This window comes from Passer montanus, unplaced genomic scaffold (genome assembly GCF_014805655.1).
Source record: "Passer montanus isolate IOZ18808 unplaced genomic scaffold, ASM1480565v1 scaffold208, whole genome shotgun sequence".
Taxonomy (NCBI): Eukaryota; Metazoa; Chordata; class Aves; order Passeriformes; family Passeridae; genus Passer; species Passer montanus.
In genome coordinates this window covers 42,568-59,923 of record NW_024366681.1, presented here as the reverse complement: position 1 = coordinate 59,923, position 17,356 = coordinate 42,568, and the positions used below count along the sequence as shown (strand labels likewise).

Genomic DNA, 17,356 nt, shown 5'->3' with positions numbered 1-17,356 from the left:
GTGAATAATAGATGTGCCATTCAAATCTTTAAAGCTTTTTGTACAGCTGGCATTGTTATGAAAGTTTAGAGAACTTCGTTAAACTGGAGATGATATGAAGGGTTGTAAAAAGCAGCCAGGAATTGAGTAACTGGACAAAAATTTAGGCTCCTTGAGGCACAGCCAGTGGTTTTATATATTAGAGAGACATAGCATACTATGCTTAAGAAGGGATAATTATTATTGTATTTGGTTAAATAAATATTCTGTTTATAGTATTGTCCTGGTTCCAACTAGGACAGGGTTAAGTTTTCCCGTAGGCAGGAGGGGGCATGGCTAGGACCATGAGGTTATTCAATACCTCCTCATGTCATTCCTAGGAAGGGGGAAGGAATTCTCTGAATCACTCTCTATTTTGTATACTTTTGTTATTAGGATTGTTACTGTTTGTTTTCTTATTTCATTGCTGTTTGCAGTAATTGTTTTTATTTGATATTTATTTTTTGTATCTCAAATTCTCCTCTCCAGCTGCCAGATGGAGAGGGGGAGTGGAAGGGGGAGTGAGTAGAGCAGTGCCTGGGTTTTGGTGGGAATACTAAATTGGGGAATACCATTCCTAACCCACAACAGGTACTTAAAGAGTGTGGCTCTATCTACCCTTATCTAGAAAATCTTAATTTTAAATTAATGGCTAGATCCCAAGCTGTCTGGTTCCAGATTCTAGAAAACAGTGGTGGCTAACCTGCAGTCTGAGAAGGTTCTAAATGGACATGGAAACTCATGGATACTAACCTGTGAGGTCATGTATGACTTCACTGATAATTGGTAGCTGATACTTCTGAACTATAACTAGGAGGTAGGATGTTCTGCACAGACTTGAAGAAAGCTTGCTTTCTCTTCAGTTTAAGGAAATCCTCCCATCTCCACTAATAACTAGTGTACACATATACTAACGTTATTCATAGACACTCAACATGTACAGCAGATTCTGTCTCAGAGCTTTTATCTTTACAGATTGTTCTGAGTTGGGGCTTGTTTCACTGTATGAAAATGGGAGGTGAAGGAAGAGAAATATATTATTTTGAAGCTCTTGTGCCATCAAAAAACCCTGGCAGTCACCAATCATGGAGCAATGCACTGAGATTTGAGGAGGCATGTTGTAACATCATACTATAGGTTCTCTATTTGGTTTGTTTTTTAACTTTGTGTAGCCAGTTGCAGAAACGTTTGTATGTTCTGCACTAAATTTCCAGTCATGTTACACATGGCATTTGATTCAGTTGTATCCCATCACAGGAGCTGAAGAACTGTGCAATTGATCCCTGTGTGTGGAACGTTTGTTTGAGTCCTTGCCCTGGGGTGACTTTTGTATGACCCATTTGTATGTTTAGCCCAGAAATAAGTTTTGCACCTTTAAGACTGGTTCTGAGAGTGAAGGGGAGGGAAGATGAAGCGCAGAGTTTTTTTTTCAGAAACTGCACTCACTCCTCCACATTCCTACTCCTGGACTGCATTGTTTGAGGATGGACAGACAGATGGCAGGACAGAGCTCTCCTTTGCTTTTAGTTAGTTTTTACCTAGCTGACTCAGAGATGTTCCCTAGACTGTGGTTTTTCTTTTCTTTGGACCTGTTTAAACCTGCTCTGGTCAGAACAACCAGAGGAGCACCGGCAGCTCCACCTGTGGCCCACTGGGCAGGGCCTGGGCTGTCATTTCCAGCACCAGAGGGACTGATCAGAGACTGAGTGAGCTGAGCTACAGCTCACGGAGGGTACTTTTCGGAGTTTGTCACCTCCTTTGGAGCAGCGAGAGGTTTTATTGTTTATATGGCTCATTTATTTTGTGCTGGTGAATGCCTGCCAAATAAACAGTTTTTTTTCCATTTTTGTCCAAGGAAATATTTTCCTGAACTGGTTGAGGGAGGGGCTACTTGAATCTGCTTTCTACGAGAAACCCTTCAGAGGTTCTCCCAAATTTGCCCTAAACCAGGACAGTCCTATGAGAGAACTGATTTGAGTTTTGTGAAGAGTAAAAAGCAGCAACTGCTTTACTTTTTATTTAGTTCTCTTTCCTACCGGTTTTCTTTGTGTCAAATAACACATGACTTCCCTCACTCAGTACCACCAGACTTGCCTTGAAAGCAGCACCTCTGGAGTTACTGTTTTTTTTTCTGGACTACAGCTGTACTATGTATGTTAAACAAAGCAGCAATTATACAATATATTAGAGGCTTTTCTGCAGCCTTCACAATTTTAAACATGCCAATTGCAGTGTTTCTCACTAGTTTCTTCTTAATTCTTTTTAATGCAAGAAAAAAAAAATAAAAGAGGAGCAGTTCTAGGAGACTGGAGAATAGAAAAATGCTTACGGGAATATGTAAAGTACCAGGCTTTTTTTGCTATATCACGGGGCATCAAGTATTGGATTACATGAATAGCCATATAGTGCTCATTGTATCATAATAATATAAATGAGCCAACCTTAAAACTGAATAGTCCTAATTTTTTACAATTATTTTCAGCATGCCTATACTATCTTGTAGTGGGTGATATAGACATGCATTTACAAGGGCTTGCCTTGCAAGCTGATAATCTGCAAAAATGTAATCATTCATTAGGAACATCATAAATCAGCACAGGGAGAAAATGTTGTAAATGCCGTGCAAGATTCTTGTTCTTGTCCATTTTTTTATTAAAGAATTGGAGTACCAATAAGAATCAGATAATTGATAGATTTTTCTTCAGCACACTGTTGGTATGGACTGAAGTTATTCCCAGTTTAGAGTTTTTTTATCTTTCTTTTGATTTTTGTACTGAACATTTCAGAAGGTTAATGCAGAATGATGTTTCATTGCTGCACTTGTAACACAATCATGGGTATGTTTGATAAGTCAGCAGATTTAACATTAGCTTTTTAACCACCACAGATACCAAGTATCATCTGTGCCAGTAAGTCAATTATGGAAAATAGGTCAGGTGGGTTCATTCCTAGAACATGGGCTTAAATATGGTCTGTTAGTGTGGTAGCTTGAAAATTTCTGAAATGGTGACTCAGTGCCCAAAGCTGACATATGCAGGGGCATAAATCAGAATGGTGGGTTGGAAGAAAATTTCCAGGTACCAATTCTGTCAACAGTACATGAATGAGATGATTATTACTTGTACAGCACTGCAGCTATAAGGATTTGTTTTGCTGAAAATGAAAAGAAACAATAAAACCAGTTACCAGAGTGTTGTAGCAAGCCCCCAGCTGGGTAATAATTAGCATTGACTCCATGACTGCAGAAGGCTGATCAATCGCTTTATTATGTTATGCCATGCCATGCCATGCCATACCATAATCATTAAGAAAAAACCCATTGCCCTTGCAGACAGTCCAATACAGCTTTGACCAGATTGGTCAATCAATCCAAACACCATCACCATTGGCCAATCAAGACATCACCCTTTGGTAAAAAAATCTCCATAACACATTCCACATGTGCACAACAACAGGTGCAGCAAGTGAAGATAAGACTTGTTTATCATTATTTTCTCCAATCTTCTCACAGCCTTCCCCAGGAAAATGCCTGGGAAAGTTGTGCCTGCTGCTCTCTGTGGAGAGTGCTGCGGCTACACCAGAGAACTCGTTTTCTTGTTACAAATAAAAATGTGGTGGTTGTTCATGCCAGAATACAGAGCTGCTGGAGAGACATTTATGAAACACTGCAAATTCTTATGCTACTGTTTATTTACATTTGGGGCTACTTAAAGCTATTTCGTGATCTCTAACACTGAAGTCAGATTACAAATTTATATTAAATAGCCTAGTTTGAAAGAAGTTACTGAATTTTAGGAGACCTTCTCAAGGGAAACTTGGTATCTATCAAGTGCTCTTGATGCAAATGTGATATATATATATATAGATATGCCTTATGAGTGGTTATAAACATAGCATATGCCATCACTGTATGTATTTTATGTGCATGAAAGACTACTGTTCTGGTTTGTATTATTTAAGCAAAATAGCAATAGCACTGAAACCATTTTTCTGTGCCCTGATTTCTGCATAACTTCCTTTCCAAGTTCTTGGTTGCTGGTAAGAATAGATGGTTAGTTTCAACATAGTGATAACTGACCAAGCAATCCTTCCTCCTTCTGATATAAAAACCTTATTTGTTCACCTGATACATTACTCAAACTTGTTTGCTTCTGTAGAAACCAGTAACAACAAAACACATCAGGGCAAGTGGTAACCCAGTGTGTGAAATCACTACCATAATTACTCTTATTCTATTCTTTGGGATATTTAAAAGTGTTTGTGGTGTCATTAATGTAGAAGACAAGACTGTTTTGGTAGCAGGCTAGCATAGCACACAGCAGATTCCTTGACTCAGCAAGTTTGTGTCTGAGATGAATGTTTAACATGGTCAGTGGCAACATCTCTAGACAGGTTCAAAAACACTGAAACCTCTTTAAAACACAGACACAAATTTTCTCCTTTCCTGTCCTTCCCAATTCCTAGGGAAAAAGTGATGTAGGGAGGAATTCACAATATAGAGGTGATAATTACATCTGTAAACATATTAGAAGTTATTATTTACCATAGAGATGCTATAAAATGTAAAGAATATTTATGCTAGCCTAACACTGTGGTATTAACCCTATACACTGAACTTCCTGGCACTGAGCCTTCACATTGCAGATACTGTACAAAACCACTTTTTTCCATTGGCTAGTGTCATATGTAAAATACGTGCATCTGTAAGTTGGTATCTGCATATATGTGAAGTATTGCCTAAGTGCAAGAATTTAAAAGCCATGTGTCAGAGTACTAAATCATGACAGTTTAAATTTTAAAAATATAGTAATTTCTGCCTTCTTTCTTGGAGGTCAAGTTTCGAAACTTTTGCTTGAAAGCTAGAAGGTGATTGTAATTCTGCTTTTGTTTTGTTGGCGTTGCAGGCACTTTGCCTATTCCCATAAATATGAAGCATTGCAAAAAACAAACTTAACATTGAACTTTGAAACCCATCTGTGGGATCTCTAGAGATTTCTCTTTCTTGGTGGTCCTTTGTCCTCAATGCAACGGAATTGCAAATATTAGCCACTATATTGCCTAAATCAGCCAGAGGAAGTGCCTCGTGCTAGAATAGGCTGGCTGTAAATCTAGCCTCTAAGAGTAATAAGGTGTTTATTACTGCTTATCACCACTATGAGCTTGTTTCTGGAACTTGCTACAACAAGGTCACATCATGTTTACATGGGGTCCTAGTCATAAGAGGCATGCTCAAATCCTTTTCTTTGTCACTAGTAAATATGCATTCACCTCAAATGAGGTCTCAGTTACCATCTGAGTAACTGAGTGTGTCAGCAAATCCAATCCTATTAATTAAGTTCCTTTTTGTTAATTTTAGCTTCTCCCCCTCATCTTGTAAATCAATCTTCTTGGTTCCTCAAAGTCTGAGCTCTCCTGATAAGGAGGCAATACTTGTCTTGGGATCTTGGTGTCTGTTGCTGTTATCTCTATCCAGTTAGGATAATGCAAAGAATTTCTTGGTTATCTTTTCCATTCCTTGAGCTAGTTACAAAAAGTATCTTACATCACACAGTTTCTATTTTAATATTATGCTATAGCCTAAAACCTAGGTTTACCACACTACTTAAAAGAGATTAATACAACGTAACTTTCTGACATAACACATATAGTATTCATTTTAATATTTGCGAAGAGCCAATATTGTAATACATATCTATAACAGGCAGCATCTAAGCAGTGATTTTAGGGATCATCTTTGCATCTCTGGTGCTGTGCTGAGAAACTAACAGGTGCAAACCTCTCGGCACCCAATTATTTTGGCTTCCTTATTGTGGCCGCTTTGCACGTGGCTGCTTATGGGTGTTAGCCTCACTTCTCTGCCGGCAGCCACGCTAAGCCGTCCCGGAGAGAGGTAAATGCTCTGGTTCCAGGAGTTGCAACTTCTAGCCTTGCACTTAAGCTCAAAGTCGCCGGGATACAGGGAGGAAAGCCAAGCCATGCAGGGCCCTAGGGGTGGCGGCACTCTCCCGGCCTGAAGATTCTCCACCCCCCTCCCAAACAGACCAGCCTTCCGAACGCGTCAGGCTTGGCGCGGAGAGATGGCGCCAGGTAGCAGGCCACAGGAGGGGGCCAGTGTCGCCACTTCAGGGTGAGGGGCAGCAAGGCACGGCTAGGCTGCCCCGTACCCCCCCGCCCCAAGCCGGGAGCAGTGGCACGCGCCTCTTCCCCGCCCCCTCTTCAGCCTTGATCGAGACGCTGGAGGCTTCTCACGGCGGGAGGGAGCACAGGAAATAAAAGCAAGTGTGCGCGGCGCTGGGGGAGGGGGATTCCTGCTCCCGCTCCCCGGCCTTGTCCTGTCGCGGAGCCAGGAAAACAAGGTAAACTTTGTCGGCCGTCGTGATCCACGGGCGCGGTGCGGCGGCGCGGAGGAGATTCGGCGGCAGGGAGGGAAGGGAGGCCCTTGGGCGGGCCGCGGGGCCGCCGCGGTGGGGATTGAGGAGATGCGGGGCCCCCACAGTCGCCGCTACCGGGTGCCAGTGCTCCGCGCGCTCGCCCCGGAGCGTGTTAGGGCGGGAAGGGCGCAGTTCCCGGTAGTGAGGCCGGGAGGGGGTTCGGGCAGTCTAGAGGGATTGGGAGCGCCGTCTACTGGGACAGTATTCGGGAGTTCATATTACTGGGAGGGTAGAGGTGGTGGAGCACTGCCGCAGAGAAGGCAGGATGGCGCCGGGGCTGAGGGCCCCGCAGGCAGGCTCCGGCCAAGGGGGCGGGAAGGCGCTCCCGTATCTTTGCAGACACGCTAGCTCTCTCTCCATGCTGGGCAACTTAACGGCCGGGCACTCGCTTCTCTCTTAGAAAGTTACTTCAACCTGTGGGTTTGTGAGGCAGGGAGACCCCCGGTCTGGGGCTGAGGTGCGTCCGCCAGCAGGGAGCCCTTCCCCTCGCACTTAGCTCGTCGTCCACAGACAGCCCTTGCTGAGGGTGCCCTGGACCTCAGCACATCTGCTGGTGTGTGTGATAAATGGTGCTGTGTTTGGTACTCACCCAGATCTCTCCCGATGCCCAGCTTTTCTGAACTTTGGCAGTGTCTTGCCATCACTGGCTAAAACTTCCAGCTGCTTGAAGCTTTCTGGTCCCTTTTTTAGATAAATGATCCTTACTGAGGATCGATATTCAGGACCTTTGTATGTCTTCTCACAAACGTCCTGGTCTTGAACAGCTTTTAGCATTGGTGCTGGCCAGTAGTGCAGGCTAGATGGCTCAGGCTCTACAGCTGTGATCCTCCATGTCTCGTGGTCTCCTGAATATTAAGGAGTTGCACCTTAACCAAGAGTCACATTTCCAAGTCTAGGAAAGTGAGGTGAGAAGTCTAGGATTAGGTGAGAACTACAGTATTTTCTGTGACTTGAATTTTGTATTTTTGAATGCTGCTTATATGTTTAACAGCGTTTTTTCCTTTTTTCCCCCCTTTTTTTTGGTAATGCTGAGAACTGCCTGGTGGTAGTCATTGAATTGGTAATTGCAGTGTTTACTGTCTACAAGGTAGGAAATAAAACAGTAGTGAAAGCTATAAGGGCTTTGGGACTATTTCATGTGATATTTGATAGGAAATTTCTGTGTGCTGCTCAACTTTAACTGATTACAGATGTCTTAAGCTGGCTAAATTTTAAAAGAAACAACTACAGTTAGTCTAGGCTAACAGGACTTTTGTTTAAACAAATGAGATTTTTGATGAGGTTGAAGTTGTGAAAGAGAACCTCGGGTATTGAAAGTAGTGGGTCTTTCTTCCTACATAGGCAGAATTGACTTTTTTTTTGTGTAACTAAATTAATTACTTCTAATAACTCATGTTTATTGGAAGTTTTAATTAGTCGTGTAATTTGTTGGAAGTACATATGCTCATGAATCAGTGATGCATTACCAAGAGTTTTCTGTGATTTAAGTTAAAATATTCTATTTCAGTTTAGATTGTGTATGTGCCCCACGGAATGATTATTTAGAGAAGGCAGTGGTCACAAGTAGCTTAATCCTTGTTCCTTGCAATCTCTGATTAATCCAAAGTACCTTTCTGCAGGTCACACTTTGTTTTACTAAAACAGCTATGATATTTTTGGATATCATCACCATTGCCATTACCTTTTTTGGCCTGCTCTTTTTTTCTGGTCATTCAGAAAATATTTCTATCTCGAATACAGAACCCACAACAGGGATCTTTTTCTTTCTCTCTGTGGGCTGCTTGCAGGGAGGCATGTGAGTCCATTCCTCAGGGTTATCTGTCTCTTTGACTATAACCTCTATAGCTAGCAGATCAGAAGATACCACTGAGATAGCAATATAATAATGCAAAATATTGGAAAAACACAGCAATTTCTTTTGCATTAGAAGAAGTCTCTTAATCCCTTTTGTCTGACTTCCCTTCTCTGGAAGTGTCCATAATGACAGAGAATGAGTTGGTATTTTTGAAAGATAGATGGCACATATTTGGGTAAAACCTTGTTAGTATAATCACCTACGTGTCTCTTAAATATACTCTTTTACAAAAAGAGAGATGGTAACTAAAATAGAGTAGTTCTGAAATTGCAGAACAGGTATAATGAAGGAGAACCAATATAAAGAAATTATTTTAGAAGTCAATCAAAATGCTATAGAAACTTAATAATTGGTTAGCATTTAATTTTAGGGCTTACAGTTCCATATTACTCCTGGTGAGAATTTCCAGTGGTGTTTTTCTGGCTGCCAGTTGAAGAACGGGATTATTAACTTATTTGCATTTTGGAAGTATCTTGGCTCAAATAGAGGACTGAAAGTAACCAGAAGTTATCATGTCATAATGAGAGTCTATGTATCAGCTACACACTTGACCTATTGCTGAAGAGTCTCTTGGAAAATACCTCTTGATGGAGTCTCTCCAGCTGTGAAGGAGGATGTGTGATAGGGGTGGGAGACAGGGAGTGCATGATTCAGCTTTTTTTTTTTCCCGTGGGCTTTTTTTGTGTGGTTTTTGAGTTTTGTTTTGGCTGGGCTGGGTTATGGATATTTTGTTCTATTGTTTCTCCTGGTCTTAGTACCTTTGTGGGTAGAAGGTGAGAAGCAAACCACGTGACTGGATACCCTCTCTGAAAGTGAAGTTTGGTTCCTGCTTAGTTATTTCGTACACAGCAGGCCAGTAAGACAGATTTGTATGTAAGTATTTGCAGGTGTTTGGCAGCAAATTATTTTAGTGAGGGGTAGGGAAAGCAAGCATCTGGGAAATGTCAAAGCTGTTAAAGGTTTTGGCAGGCCAACGTCCCCAAAGCCTGCCATTTGATGATGAATAAAAACTGAGTTTCAGAGAAATAGGCTGCAATATGATATTTTACAACTAGGGATAGAGCAGGCTGCTGTTTCTGATAAAAGGCATACAATAGCATATATAACAAATAACAGTTTGTTAAAAATTACATTTCAGTTGCAAACGTGACAGGAAAGTCCATCAGGTAAACAAAGCTTAGCACATATTTTCAGAAAATCAGATGTTCCCAGAAGTACACAATACCCACAAAGATATTCTTTATAGCTACTATTTCCAGGACACTGACTGTTTAGAAAAGTATCCTGTAACAAGTCACTATCACCCTGAGCTACGTCTGAGCTTTTCTTATATTTATGGTAGTGTGAGGTCCCGGGTTTTCTGCTTTTGGGATGACCCACGAGTCTTTTTTTCCCAGCCCGCTGGCTGAAGAAAGAGTCGGGATTCTTCAGCTCATGTTCACAAGGTTGTTTATTGTCTATTATCCAAAACATTTCCTCTCAGACCCGCAGAGGTCTGATCTGCAGGTCTGTGAAGGGCGCCCTGCCCTGAGGTGGTGCCATCTCTTTATACTGCTTTATTTAGAGTTATTTTCCAGTACCTATCATCTATGTTAGACTGTGTACTTCTACTTTAGGCCAATCCAAATATGCCACCATCACCAAGAAGATGGAGGCTAGGAGGAAGAAGGAAGAAGCATAGGACAACGCCCAAGTCCCTCCATCTTGCCTCCTAGACCCCTATAGCAGAAAATCTTCAAAATTCCACTTTTCACCCGGTGGCAACTATTATTATGCTACTTAAACTTTTGTGACTTGTGATTCTTCATACAAGTTTGGTAATTTGCTCCATGGGTTAAGATCAAAATCCCAAGTGTCTTTGGCTTCCTGCCAGGGTCTCTGGGCCCCTGCCAGGATCTCTGAGCCCCTGCCAGGATCTCTGAGCCATCCAGGGCACCCAGAGAGATGTTCTGGGTTCTGACAGTGAGGGAGTCTGCAGTGATAATGGTAATACACTTAATGCGTGTAAGTGCCCTCTCACCCTTTTTTTCCCACTTGATTTGGTAGTTTTCTGTATTGATGTATTTCACAATGTAACTGTGCTTTTAAAGTTGCCTTTTTCACAGCTTAAGAATGTAACTAAATTTGCATACTCAGGACTTGTTAACTTCTGGAAAAGAGTATAGCTTTTCTGTGCTTGATATATTAAGCCAGAATTTTCATAGTCTGCAGGGTGTGTTGTAGCGATCTGCCAGTGACAGGAAATTAACATTGCCTTGCTTCACGGGGATTAGTTGTCCACCTTTCTTTTTTCTTTTGCTCACTACTCCCTCTCTCATCTTGCCTACCTCACCATGCTACTATCTAATTACCCTGCAGGTACAGACCTGTGTGATAACAGAATTGAGATAATGAATTACTTGAGGCATAAGGTGGCAGATTGATATGCAGAAATCTAATGCACAGATGTGTTGATGCAGCCTGCTTTCAGTGTATATCCCCTGAAAAGGATCTGAGGAAATTAAGCAGCCTTAGAGACAGGGGAAGGGAAGATGCTGTTACATCTTTGTAGTTCTGTGAGCTGCACAGACACTCTCTTAGCTGTGGGCATGGCAGAAAGCTGATATGAATCCATTTAGGAGTTATTTATTGTGATTTGGGGAATAAGAAAAAGAATGGTGGTGTTTGGAGAACAGTCTATTAGGTTTTATATGTTCAGGAGAAACCTCTAGAGGTTAGTTTTTTAGTCTTGCATTAATTTACTGAAAAAACAAAACTTTGGTGATGATATCTTTTAAGCCTTAACCATGAAACAAACAAACAAAAAAAGCAGAGTAGAGGGCATATTTTTCTTCCCCATTTGGTCAAATCTATATGCTTGCAGATAGACTGAAAAGGTGATTGTAGACATCTGATATTACTTGCAGTTAAAATACTGTATTATGGTTTTTCTTGAACGATAATTTTAGTTGGGGAAACTGTGGAATCCTGTGATGTGAGTTTGCGCTCTTTTCAATACAAGGAAGTATGTACATTAGACCATATATAAAATTTTTGATGTACTGTACTACCTTGTGTACCTTGCATTCCATTTCTCAGACTCTGCTTTGTAAGCACATCGTCATTGATCAGTAGAAGAGCTGTATTTACAGCTGTCTTTTTAGTTGAAGAAAAATGGGTGGCCTTCCTTCTTCCTTAGGTCTTTCTGTACTTGTTCTTTTTCTGCAACTAGTACTACTAAAATTATTTTGAGGAGATAAGGTAAAAAGAAATCGATAGTATCTAATTTGATGAGGGATATTTATATTTGTGTAATATTGCCTTGTTGGATACCAGGGTCTCTGCTGAAATATTTTCTCTATCAGTATTTCTTTGTGCCATATAAAGCATGTTGCACCTTTTATCTTTTGGCAGACAAAAATGTCAGGTTTTTGCAAGGCTTCTTGGTTGCGAAAATAGGACATTTGTATGTCCTAATCATCTTTATTCATCTCAGTCAGTGCATTTTGGGGCCTTTTTTGTGCACTCAGGTTTCCATATCTCTTGGTTTAGTGATTCAGCAGGTTGCTGCAGTTGAAAAGTGACCCAGAGAAGCTTTGATCTATTTGGCTTGTCACCTGTTCTCTGGAGGGGATGAGGAGGGCCCAGAGAGCTGTGTTCTGCATTCTGCGCCTTCTTTCTGACTGGTCAGTGTCAGGATGCTGCTGTTGCTTCTTGTCCTTGCATAAGTGGCTACGTCCTCCTCCAGTCCTCTGGCAGCAGTAGTGTCAGTAGCTCAGTCCTCTGATACACTGAGGTTTTTTCCTGTTTCAGGGCTGTGGCTGTGCTTATAGTGGTTAGCAGAGATAGCTTGCTGCCGTTAGGCAGATAAGTTGGTAGTTTAGCAACATAGGGGGAATTGAGGGCAACCCACTGTGAAGAAGGGGGGTAAAATTGGTGTTGGAATCTGAAACTAAGCCATTGTGGTAAATAATCCACTATTCAGAGAGCCAAGAAAAGATCACACCACTGTGTTTGGGTGCTCATCTGCAGCCTGGAAGAAAAGGTGATAAGGAGCTTGAAGGTGAATCTTCCACATCAGAGGACAGTGTACTGGCTTAGAGGTCTTCCAGTGTCCCTCTTAGTATGCTGTACATGCAGATTATCCCCTTCCTGCTTCAGTATGAAGAGCAATTGCTGTAACAGGAGAGACTAAGATGTGCTCAGGTCAGGCATTCCTGACTGTTTTATACCAGCCACAAGCTAGTGGATTACTCCCTTAGAGGTTTCTTCCAGAGCTGGACGGTTTGTAATGCCTAGCTTTAGCAGTGTTAGATTCTGTACCACATTGTGAGCATCCTTGTTTTCTGCCTCTCACGGAGCTAGTGAAGATCGAGACATGATCTGTGTTCCACAGCCTGGTGTGACTTTTACCCTTATTGTAAATGAGTTAGTCATGGAAATGCAGCTTTTGTGCATGCAAGCTTTTGATGATAGTGTCTTGTTACAGGATACTTTTCTAACAGTCAGTGTCCTGGAAATAGTAGCTATAAAGAATATCTTTGTGGGTATTGTGTACTTCTGGGAACATCTGATTTTCTGAAAATATGTGCTAAGCTTTGTTTACCTGATGGACTTTCCTGTCACGTTTGCAATTGAAAGTTAATTTAAAACAAATTGCTGATATTCTCTGTCTGCCAGGTTATGGGTGATTTGCTGTTTTTTAATTTATTATATGTACATGAAGAAACTTTAGTTGCCTGGATTTTGGTAACAAGCTGTTCCCTCTGGCTTTGATGAATGTGTTGTTACCTGATTGTAGCTAATAAACACATAGACTGTTATAGTGGTCAAGAAATGAGAATCTAGGTCTGTGGTTTAATTAATTGCTGTTGATTTTAGTATGTAATCAATTTAATTTGTGCTTGAAAAACCTCTGAAAACACTTCCTTTAAGAACACAAAGTATTTCACTAAGTTAAAAATAAGTAATTCCTGAGGCATGCTATCTTTTTTTGCAGTCATTCAATTATTCTTGCAGTTATCAGCCACACTCAGTCTTTAGGACTATTTTTATTTTCAGTTGAGATGGATTTGATTTGGAAGATGAAAAGTCAAGTACAACCTGTTACTGCAACTATTCCCAGGTTTTGGGAAACCTGGCATTTCCAGTGCAAATTCAGTAAGTTAGGGTGTTTAAGATCAAACTCTGGGGGAAAATGCAGGGTTTTTTTAAGTAGTGGACTGGATTTTAAGACTTGGGTTTTAAGTAGTAGACTGGTTTTTAGACTTGGATTTTAAGTAATAAATGTTTGGATTAGTAGATTTCAATTGAACCACTGAGATAGTTATTAGCCTGTTTCCTAAAATTTCTGTCAGGTCTCTACTGGGGCTCTGGTCTAATCCCAGTATTAGAAATTTTTTTGGATCTGTAAGGTTATAAACATCTAAAAAAACCCCATTATTCTATTATAGCTGCTCTTGCTCTTTGAGTATGGTTTGTTGAAATAAAACTGTCTTTCAAATACCAGCAATATGCATGTTTTAGAAGTGCATCTTCATGAGTAAAATATAGCACATAAATATGGGCAAGTCTTACATACTTTCTTTATGATTGTGGAAACAAATGACTGACAATTCTGTGCTTTTTGTAACTTTGCAGGTATTCCCTTTCAGCAGGTATTCAGCAGTGGCCTTGCTGCAGTTGATACCAGCTGTTCTGTGTTATTTTGGGAGCTTTTTGTGTTCTGCAGTATTTTATGGATGCTAGTATTCTTTTTGTCTGATTTCTTTCTGTCTCATATACTGTGGTTACGTAAAGTATTTTGGTGCTGCCCCGCTGCTCCTTTACCTGCCTGCCTTCCAAAAGTATATTTAAATGTGTAAGCTCGAATCTTATGTTAAGATTTCTCTGTCTATATTAAATTATGAGTGTTGTTTCAAGACGCTTAATGATGGGGCAGAGGACGAAATAGTTTTAGTTCTGCCTTGACACTTAATATTCTTCCATAGAGTGCTTGCCTCTTGAAGCTTAAAAATTTTGCCTTTTCAGTCTAATATTTTGCTTTGACTTCTGTACTGCTTTCTGAATGTGGTTAATTTGTGATATTTTTCTCCTCCCTCCCCACCCCCAGCCTTGGTAAGCACTGGACTTTGCTCCAAGGAGTAGCTTTGTTGAAGCACAATAGTTTTATTGTTAGCATTGATAAAATGCATCATAGGATTTATAGCTCCATCTAGGAAATGAACCTCTAGAGGAGTTATGCCATAAGCCAGTTAAAAATCCATTCCCCAGGAAATGCAAGAGTAGCATGTCAAAATCTTTTAGCTTTTGCAGGAAGTATTCTTTTAATACCTGCTGTCTCTGCTGTACAAAAGTAATTTGAAGAAAACTAATTTAAAAAAAAATTGCAATTTCAACTTTTTATGTCATTGAAACATTTTGACTGTTCTCTGTGTGTATATATGCTGTTACTCTATTTTATTTTGAAATGCAGATGCTCATTCTGCCCTGAAAAGAGAATAGCTGTTCTCTTCATATGCTAAGGTAGTAGTGTATCAACAAGCTGACCTTTACCGAAAGCTGGAGGCTTCTTAATGAGGCACTCCAGCTTTCATTATGGTCTGCAGGAGATGATATGCCACTTACCAAGAAAGAGGATTTGGGGGCTAATTGGGAAAGAGTGGCTGTGTTCAGCTGTGACTTGAGTCTTGAGTCTTAAAGTACAGAACAGTACTTCTGAGGAAAACCAGGATTCTCAGTCTAGTTTAAGATTATAGATTCAGAATGGTCAATGATCATGTGGTGCAAGATCACGTTTTGCTAGAAGGAACTGTTAAATAATCAGAAGAATCTTTGAGAATTGTTTTCTAATGGCTTGTGCTTATTTGTGAAGAAGGCAGCCCCTAGTTGAATTAACAATTAATATAAAGGATCCAGTTGTCCTGGTTAGTGCTTTTAGCTGTGTGCTTTTAAGTGAGACTATGTCCCCTGTAGGTGTGAGATTTTGTGAAAACATAGTTATTCCACTTAATGCAGAAAAATTTTAGGCTGAGCTGGACTCAAATGTGAGTAAAGCCATATTGGTTGTGTGTGGCCTGGATTTTGGTACTCGTGGGGGGGTCACAGAGGTGGCTTCTGTCAGAAGCTGCTAGAAACCTCCACTGTGTCCAGCAGAGACAATCCCTGATGGCTCTGAAGATGGACATGCCTCTGGCCAAAGCTGGGCCAGTTAGAAATTATGGTAATGCCTCTGTGATAGCATATTTAAGAAGAAAATCAAAACAAAGAGGGGGCATGGTGTTTTTCTATCCAGAGAAGAGGAGGAGGTAAGAACATGTGAGGGAAGCAACATGGAGACACCAAGGTCAGTGAAGAAGGAGGGGGAGGAGGTGCTCTAGCTGCTGGAGCTGAGATGCCTCTGCAGGCTGTGGTGACTGATGACCATGGTGAAGGAGCTGTGTCCCTGCAGCCCATGGGGATCCACGGGGGATGCAGAAATCCGCAGCCCATGGGGGAGGTGCTCATGCTGCAGCGGGTAATGCTTGGAGGAAGCTGTGATCTAGTGGGAGACCAAATGGGGAGAGGAGGTCCCTGCTTCCAGGCTGGAGCAGCCTGTCGTTAGAGGACTGCACTGTGTGGAAGACTCACCCATGCTGCAGCAGTTTTGGGAGGACTGTTTGTCTCTGGGAGGGACTCATGTTGCAGTGGTTTTGGGAATACTGCTGCTCATAAGATTGGAGCCACATTGGAGAAGTTAATGGAGAACTGTGTCCTGTGAGAAGGAACCCCATGGTCCCTCAGGGAAAGGACTTCTCTCCCTGAGCAGTGGAAGAAGATCTGGGGTGATGAACTCACTAAAACTCTGCTTCCTGTCTCTGTTGGTGGGAAGGAGGGAGGCATTGGGGAGAAAAAAAGTGGTTTTACGGGCTTATTTTACTTGTCATTATTCTCCTCTGATTTTGTTAATAATAAATTTACTTTGTAGTCTAAGTTGAGCCTGTGTTGCCCTTGGAGTGTCTTCTTCCAGTCCTTATCTCAGCTCATGAACCCTTTGTCAGTTATAGCAGGGGAGGGTGACTTTGATGGGTGCCTGCTGTTTGGCCAGTGTCAAACCATGACAGTATTCTGGGTAATCATTCTAATTTCAAAGACTTTAACTTCTTGCTCTGGGAGGGACAGGAGGGATATAGTATGTGTGAATGGGTAGGTGGTGAACATTCCTGAAGGGGATTAATTTTGAGGTGACTTAGATGCTTTGATCCTTGCCATCTGCAGGCTGGCTTGTTTTAGCTTGCTAATATAGGGATAGCAAATTCCCGCCTTCCTTTTATGTTTGGAAAATTGCTTATAGCCCACACATGACTCTGTAATTGGGGAGAGATTGTTCATTCTTGCCTGCTGGAAGACATTTCTCTGTCTGCCGATACGGAGTTCCAGACTAGATAGAGAAGAATGCAGATGGGAAGTAGGGCTGTACAACTCCTAAGCTACAACTCTTGAAGAAATTTACACTAATTGTCCAGAACAACATCATGTATTCTTCAGAATGAGGGAAGTAAAATTGCTCAGTAGCACTCTGAGCCTCCTCTAGTAGCACTCTGAGCCTCCTCTATAGTATTTGATTACCGTGTAGAAACTTCAGTGAGTTTCGGAAAATTTTATTTGTTGACAATCCACAATAGTTCACTCTCATGAATATGTTATTCTTGTTTATTTCAACTTCAGACCTCTTAAATGTGGGTAGAAGGGATCATATACATAGACAAGGGGCTGGTGATAGCAAATTTTATGCTCTGCTTTTCAACCAAACATCTTAAAGACTGTTAAGCTTGTCCTCTGTTGAAGTTGTATTGCCCTGGCTCCTCTTAAGTTGCTCTTTTTTAAGTCAAGATTTTCCAAAAGAATGAGAATTTTCTTTGCTTTGTATTTTCTCAGAATTCTGCTTGGGTGCTTATCTTGCAGGTAAGATAGCACTTGTTGGGTTACAGAGAGATTTAATACCTTACCTCTCCCCACCCCAGAAGACATTTTCAAACGTTTTTTATGTGCACATGTGTAATTTGGAACTTTTTGTCTCTCTGAGGGTATTTAT

General features: G+C 41.2%; 1 long non-coding RNA gene across 5 annotated transcripts in view; it reads left to right on the top strand.

Annotated features, from left to right (window-relative positions):
• The first annotated feature begins 5,778 nt into the window (after positions 1 to 5,778).
• The window catches only part of LOC120501856, a 49,915-nt gene continuing 38,337 nt past the window's right edge, over positions 5,779 to 17,356 (top strand). For 3 of the 5 annotated variants that reach the window (XR_005627414.1, XR_005627415.1, XR_005627412.1), the window contains exon 1: positions 5,779 to 6,374. This is a non-coding gene — a long non-coding RNA (uncharacterized LOC120501856). The remainder of the gene's footprint in view (positions 6,375 to 17,356) is intronic. The other 2 variants (XR_005627416.1, XR_005627413.1) reach the window with 2 other exon arrangements.